Source organism: Trachemys scripta, chromosome 6 (genome assembly GCF_013100865.1).
Source record: "Trachemys scripta elegans isolate TJP31775 chromosome 6, CAS_Tse_1.0, whole genome shotgun sequence".
Classification (NCBI taxonomy): domain Eukaryota; kingdom Metazoa; phylum Chordata; order Testudines; family Emydidae; genus Trachemys; species Trachemys scripta.
The window spans coordinates 2140290-2147447 of NC_048303.1; positions in this window are offsets into that span (position 1 = coordinate 2140290).

Genomic DNA, 7158 nt, shown 5'->3' on the forward strand with positions numbered 1-7158 from the left:
TGCCTTCACTAGCGTAGACCGCAGGATGACTATGAGTCGACAATGCGACGTGGCGGTGAAAAAAGCCAATGCTGTCTTGGGATGCATTAGGCGAGGTATATCTAGTAGGGATAAGGAGGTCCTGCTTCCGTTGTATAAGGCGCTGGTGAGACCTCATTTGGAGTACTGTGTGCAGTTCTGGTCTCCCATGTTTAAAAAAGATGAACTCAAACTGGAACGGGTGCAGAGAAGGGCCACTAGGATGATCAGAGGAATGGAAAACCTGTCGTATGAAAAGAGACTAGAGGAGCTTGGGTTGTTTAGTCTGACAAAGCGAAGGCTGAGGGGGGATATGATTGCTATCTTTAAATATATTAGAGGGATTAAAACGAGGAAGGGAGAAGAATTATTCCAGCTAAGTACTAATGTGGATACGAGAACGAATGGATATAAACTGGCCGTGGGGAAGTTCAGGCTTGAAATTAGACGAAGGTTTCTGACCGTCAGAGGGGTGAAATATTGGAACGGCCTTCCGAGGGAAACGGTGGGGGCGACGGACCTGTCGGGTTTTAAGATTAAGTTAGATAAATTTATGGAGGGAATGGTTTAATGGTAAAACATAGTAGTCGAGGAAAACCAAGCAATGGTAGGTAAATTGTACAATGGCTGACAGGGGTCAGGCTGGAGACTCTTGCCTATATGCTCGGGGTCTTACTGATCGCCATATTTGGGGTCGGGAAGGAATTTTCCTCCAGGGCAGATTGGCTGAGCCTCTGGAGGTTTTTCGCCTTCCTCCGCAGCATGGGGCAGGGATCTCTAGCAGGAGGGTTTCTGCCGATTGAAGCCACCTAAAACAGGATTGGGGACTTCAACAGCAGAGTCCAGGGAAGGGGTAGGGACGGTTTTGTGGCCTGCAGCATGCAGGGGGTCAGACCAGATGATCATAATGGTCCCTTCTGACCTTAAAGTCTATGAGTCTATGAGACCAAGTACCAATTTTGCCCCAGATCCCCAAGTGGCCCCCTCAAGGATTGAACTCACAACCCTGGGTTTAGCAGGCCAATGCTCAAACCACTGAGCTATCCCTCCCCCCCCGCCTTAACCCCAATAACCCGGGTTAGACCAAAGTATTAGACTTAAGTTTTTGACTTACGAGGAGAGGCTGAGGGAACTGGGGTTATTTAGTTTGCAGAAGAGAAGAGTGAGGGGGGATTTGATAGCAGCCTTCAACTACCTGAAGGGGGTTCCAAAGAGGATGGAGCTCGGCTGTTCTCAGTGGTACCTGATGACAGAACAAGGAGTAATGGTCTCAAGTTGCCGTGGGGGAGGTCTAGGTTGGATATTAGGAAACACTATTTCACTAGGAGAGTGATGAAGCACTGGAATGGGTTCCCTAGGGAGGTGGTGGAATCTCCTTCCTTAGAGGTTTTTAAGGCCCGGCTTGACAAAGCCCTGGTTGGGATGATTTAGTTGGGGGTTGGTCCTGCTTTGAGCAGGGGATTGGACTAGATACCTCCTGAGGTCCCTTCCAACCCTGATATTCTATGTTTCTATTTATTACAACCCTCAAGAGTCTGAACTAGTGTGTGCCACAGGCAGAGAACAGGAGGGACCGAGGCGCACCAGCGCCCAAGGCCCTTGCAATAGCAAGGAGTTAATTAAGATACCCAGAGGTATCGGTTTTAAACAAATGTGTTCTCTGATTAAACTCACCCTAATTTTAGGGTTGCTGAACCGGTTTAGTTAAATTGCTGCACAAACTGTGTGTTGACAAGGCCTTAGCGCTAAGTATGATGGTGGTTCTGGATGTACCTAGTGGCAAACAATTGGTTAATAGCAGTAGGCACAATCCAAGCTAAATATAAATACTTCCCAGCGCCCTTTGGGTACGTCCATTGCAGGTCAGGGCCGTCCCACGCTGACCCCAGTAGAGGGGATGCAAACCACCATCTGTGAGTTTTGGTGTGGAAAATATTAGTCATTAAAATAGTCATAAAAAAGGAAAAACATCTGCCATCTGCAGCATCTGTCGTTTTGCTTCTTCAGAGCTTCCAGCTCGGAAACTTTTAAAACAAGCCGATATTTTTAGTTTGACAAAAAAAAAAATGAAAAGCAGAATTTTAAAATTCAAAACTATTTTTTCATTGCTCTGTCCCTAGCCTCTGACATGCACTTTGGATTGATGTTCAGGCAGGGCTGGGAGGGGTTGACCCGTCTCTCCCCTGGTCTAGATCCAGATTCAGTTTCCTATTTTTGTAGGGGGAGGGGTGACAAGGAGCAGATCGGGGTGAGTAGCTGCCTCTGCCCCTGATTCTAGCTGAGCTGTTTGGCATGTGCTGAAAACAATGTTTTGTTAATTACCAAGCGGGGGAGAGACATCCTCGCTGCTAGTGCTGAAAAGAAAACTGCCTGGCTGGCAAGCGGGAGGCAAATGAAATACATTCATTGAGCAGTCAGTGATGGTGAGAGAGAGGAGCAGAAACGTACAGGTAAAAGTGAGGAGCTGGTGACAGGTACTCTGTGAATGCTATCAATGCACTTTAATACTGACCTGCAGTCCTCACGCTATTCCAGCCTGGAGCTCCCCATACACACACCTCTGAATCCTGCCTCTAGCCCTGCCTGCTATTCCAGCCCTGGGCCTGCCCCCACCCATACCCAGCTCTACTGATGCCCCTCAATCCCAACGCAACCAATCCCCTTGGCCTCTGCCCAGCTGGGCCAATGCCCCTCAGTTCTGACCTGCAGCTTCTCCCCTGCAATTTCAAATCAAAAAAGAAATAAAGCTAAACCTTTGCTTCTGCATCAAACCCTTGACGTTCACAAGCCTTTCTGCATTTCCTCAGCCTGGCTGAAATCTTGTGATGGAGCCTATATGCACTGGGCTCATCTTACCTGGCCTTGTGAAGTTCCCAGATAAAGGTCTGGTTGGAAAAAATATATATTTTCCATAACAAACTTTGTTTTAATTTTTTTCTGAAGGTTGTCATGGTTTTTTTAAGAACATAAGAACAGCCATATTGGGTAAGACCAAAGGTCCATCTAGCCCAGTATCCTGTCTTCTGACAGTGACCAGTGCCAGGTGCACCAGAGGGAATGAACAGAACACATATTCCTCAAGTGATCCACTCCTGTCGCCCATTCCCAGCTTCTGGAAAACAGAGGCTAGGAAAACCATCCCTTCCCATCCTGGCTAATAGCCATTGATGGACCTATCCTCCATGAACTTATCTTGTTCTTTTTTGAACCCTGTTATAGTCTTGGCCTTCACACCATCCCCTGGCAAGGAGTTCCACAGGTTGACTATGCGTTGTATGAAGAAATGCTTCCTTTTGTTTGTTTAAAACCTCCTGTCTATTAATTTAATTTGGTGACCCCTAGTTCTTATGTTATGAGACAGAGTAAATAACACTTCCTTATTTACTTTCGCCACACCAGTCATGATTTTATAGACTTCTATCATATCCCCCCTTAGTCGTCTCTTTTCCAAGCTGAAAAGTCCCAGTCTTATTAATCTCTCCTCATATGGCAGCTGTTCCATACCCCTAATCATTTTTGTTGCCCTTTTCTGAACCTTTTCCAATTCCAGCAGATCTTTTTTGAGCTGGGGGGGACCACATCTGCATGCAGTGTTCAAGATGTGGGCATACCATAGATTTATACAGAGGCAATATGATATTTTCTGTCTTATTATCTCTCCCTTTTTTAATGATCCCAACATTCTGGTCGCTTTTTTGACTGTCACTGCACATTGAGTGGATGTTTTCAGAGAACTATCCACAATGACTTCCAAGATCTTTCTTGAGTGGTAACAGCTACGGTAATTTAGACCCTATCATTGTAACTCTTTACACTTTGCTTTGGACTTAACTATCTTGAGTCGTTTTGTATCATCTGCAAATTTTGCCACCTCACTGTTTACCCCTTTTTCCAGATCATTGATGAATATGTTGAACAGGACTGGGCCCAGTACAGACCCCTGGGGGACACCACTATTTACCTCTCTCCATTCTGAAAAATTACCATTTATTCCTTCCTTTTGTTTCCTGTCTTTTAACCAGTTACCAATCCATGAGAAGACCTTCCCTCTTATCCCATGACAGCTTACTTTGCTTATGAGCCTTTGGTGAGGGATCTCATCAAAAGCTTTCTGAAAATCTAAGTACACTATATCCACTGGATCCTCCTCGTCCACATGCTTGTTGACCCCTCAAAGAATTCTAGTAGATTGGTGAGGCATGATTTCCCTTTACAAAAACCATGTTGACACTTCCCCAACAAATTATGTTCATCTATGTGTCTGACAATTCTGTTCTTTACTATAGTTTCAACCAGTTTGCCAGGTACTGAAGTCAGGCTTACTGGCCCGTAACTGCCGGGGTCACCTCTGGAGCCTCTTTTAAAAATTGGTGTCACATTAGCTATCCTTCAGTCATCTGGTACAGAAGCTGATTTAAATGATAGGTTACAGACGACAGTTCTGCAATTTCATATTTGAGTTCCTTCAGAACTCTTGGGTGATACCATCTAGTCCTGGTGACTTATTACTGTTTAATTTATCAATTTGTTCCAAAACCTCCTCTAATGACACCTCAATCTGAGACAGTTCCTCAGATTTGTCACCTAAAAAGAATGGCTCAGGTTTGGGAATCTCCCTCACATCCTCTGCTGTGAAGACCAATGCAAAGAATTCATTTAGTTTCTCCACAATGGCCTTATTGTCCTTGAGTGCTCCTTTAGCATCTTGATCGTCCAGTGGCCCCACTGGTTGTTTAGCAGGCTTCCTGCTGCAGATGTAGTTAAAATTTTTTTTGCTATTACTCTCTGAGTCTTTGGTTAGCTGTTCTTCAAAATCTTTTTTGGCCTTCCTAATTGTATTTTTACACTTCATTTGCCAGAGTTTATGCTCCTTTCTATTTTCCTCACTAGGATTTAACTTCCACTTTTTAAAGGATGCCTTTTTGCCGCTCACTGCTTCTATTATTTTGTTATTTAGCCACGGTGGCACTTTTTTGGTTCTCTTACTATGTTTTTTAATTTGGGGCATACATTTAAGTTGAGCCTCTATTATGGTGTCTTTAAAAAGTTTCCATGCAGCTTGCAAGGATTTCACTTCTGGCACTGTACCTTTTTAATTTCTCTTTAAGTAATTTACTCATTTTTGTGTAGTTCGCCTTTCTGAAATTAAACACTACCGTGTTGGGCTGCTGTGGTGTTTTCCCTGCCACAGGGATGTAAAATCTAATTACAATACGGTCACTATTACCAAGCGGTTGAGCTATATTCACCTCTTGGACCAGATCCTGTGCTCCACTTAGAATTAAATCAAGAATTGCGTCTCTCCGGGTGGATTCCAGGACTAGCTGTTCCAAGAAATAGTCATTTCTGATGTCTAGAAACTTTATCTCTGCACCCCGTCCTGAGGTTCATTTAAGATTTTTACTTCAGTACTTCTACTACCTTTACAGTTTTTAAAAAAGTTCCGTTCTTGACGTCCTGATAATTTCCCCAGTTTTTTTTGTTTTTTTTTTTTTACATTTTGCATTAAAGAAAAAACTTTCTGTGAAAATATTTTGCGCAGAAATTCTAGGCTCAAAGAAAAGTTTAATGGAACACTGCGTGGTAGCTCTGTATCTGAGTCTTCCCGGGCTTGTCAGGACCACCCCTCCAACTCCACAGTAGCAATTGTGTGTCCTAGATGATGTTGTTTTTCATAGTGCGGCAGGGCTGGGGAGGGTGGTTTGAGGTTTATCTTCAGCCAGACTTGTGCCCAGTTTTACAGAGATGGAAGATTAATGTTCTCATCTAGCCACCTTCAATGCCGACGGCCCTAAAACCTGGCTAATGTCATGAGCGCATTATGTAGGCGATTGCTATATAAGATGAAATACATCCACTTACCCCCCTCTCTTAACGTGAATTTACTGCGGGTGAGATACAGGGTTGAAAGCCCTGAGGATGGATGCTCTGAACCCCAGACCAGGTACAGCATCGATAGTAGCAGAGCAGAAGTCCTCCATGTCAATATGCTTCTGAAATCCAGTGCTAGAACAAGGGAATCTCTGGCGAGACCCAGCCAGTTCTTAGACCTCTGCTGAGACTGATTAGCGAGACTCCTGCTGCCACGTGTGGCCGTGCTTGTGTGAGCTATGCACACATCTCAATCTGCTCTGGGGTGGGATTGACTATCGATTATTCTGGCCTGGGCTGGATTGGAAACCCAGTGACCTAAAGCAGGAGGACTCTGAGTATCTCATTCCTGATGCCCGAAGTCACCCAGTCCCCTGCTAAACGCTAATTGACATTCTGGGGGTGGGGGCAAACGTATGCAAATGGCCCCCCAATTAAAGCTGTTGGCCCATGCCCGGGTCAAGCTGTGCATCTGGGGATGAGATTATACTTTCATAGATTTCAATCATCTAGTCTGGCTTCGGTATGACCCAGACCAACCATCCTCACCCAAGAATTTCTGCATCAAGCCCATAACTGCTGCTTAAGCTATTGCATACGGTGACATTGCACTCCATGTGCTTTATAAAAATATGTTTATAAGTGTGGATATGATGTATCCGGAATATGCTTTATGCAAAAGGCTTCTTGTAAGGTATCATTACAAAGCTTAAGATCTACTGAGTGTGGTCATCCTATTTGTATGAATGTATCATTCTTGTATCTGAAACTAGGAATATGAAATATAACTCTGAGTAGGGTTACCATATTTAACAAATAAAAAAAGAGGACCCTCCACGGGGCCCTGGCCCCGCCCATTTCCCACCCCAGCCCCGCCCCAACTCCGCCCCTTTCCCGCCCCAACCCCGCCCTAACTCCGCTCCCTCCCACTCCCAGCCACGCGGAAAGGGCTGCCCGAGCGCTACTGGCTTCACGGTTTGCCGGGCAGCCCCCAGACCCTGCGCCCCCGGCCGGCGCTTCCCCAGCGCAGCTGGAGCCTGGGAGGGGAAGCGCCCAGCCGGGGGCGCAGGGTCTGGAGGCTGCCCAGCAAACTGTGAAGCCGGTAGCGCTTGGGCTTCGGGCAGCCCCTATGCCTCCGGACCCTGCGCCCCCGGCCAGGCACTTCCCCTCCCGGGGTCCGGTGGCGCAGGGTCCGGAGGTATGGGGGCTGCCCAAAGCACGTAGCGCTTGGCTCTTAAACAGAGCCGAAGAGTCGGGGAGGAGCAGAGC